The following is a 684-nucleotide window of genomic DNA, read 5'->3' as shown; positions in this document are numbered from 1 at the left end:
TACCTTCCTAAGATTAATGATACAATTTCAAAGAGTTTCTCATGTAAACAGCCTTCCAAGTAGTAGTCAAAATAACTTGCATTTCATTTGTCCCACTCCACCTCTGAGCCCTCCCGCTTTTCTGCACTCCTCAAGTGTGGAACCAGAGTGCCTGTGGGGTAGAGAGCCTTCTCTTAGAAGTTGATCAACAGGTTCTAACTCAGTGACTTTGGAACTGGGTGCCACACTTTTTGAAGGCTTTACTAAGTTTCCATATTTATTTCTGCATTCTTTTAACAATTTATTATTATTTTTTGTTAATCCTCACCTGAGGACATTTCCCCCCTTTAATTTTCATTTTATTTTATTTTTTAATATATTTCTTTATTGATTTCAGAGAGGAAGAGAGAAAGGAGAGAGAGATAGAAACATCAACGATGAGAGAATTGTTGATAGGCTGCCTCCTGCACACCCCTACTGGGGATTGAGCTCACAACTCAGGCATGTGCCCTGATTGGGAATCAAGCTAGTGACTTCTTGGTTCATGGGTTGACGCTCAACCACTGAGCAACACTGTCCGGACACTAATGCTTTATTTTTTAGATGAAAGTTTCCTGATTGGCTTTTGGCCATATTTTGCCTCCTAATTTAAGGAGTATTTTAAAAGTCTTTTCTCATCTCATATAGATAAAGCTAGGTACCCTT

Source organism: Myotis davidii, unplaced genomic scaffold, assembly GCF_000327345.1.
Source record: "Myotis davidii unplaced genomic scaffold, ASM32734v1 scaffold463, whole genome shotgun sequence".
Classification (NCBI taxonomy): Eukaryota; Metazoa; Chordata; class Mammalia; order Chiroptera; family Vespertilionidae; genus Myotis; species Myotis davidii.
This window is presented reverse-complemented; position numbering follows the sequence as displayed.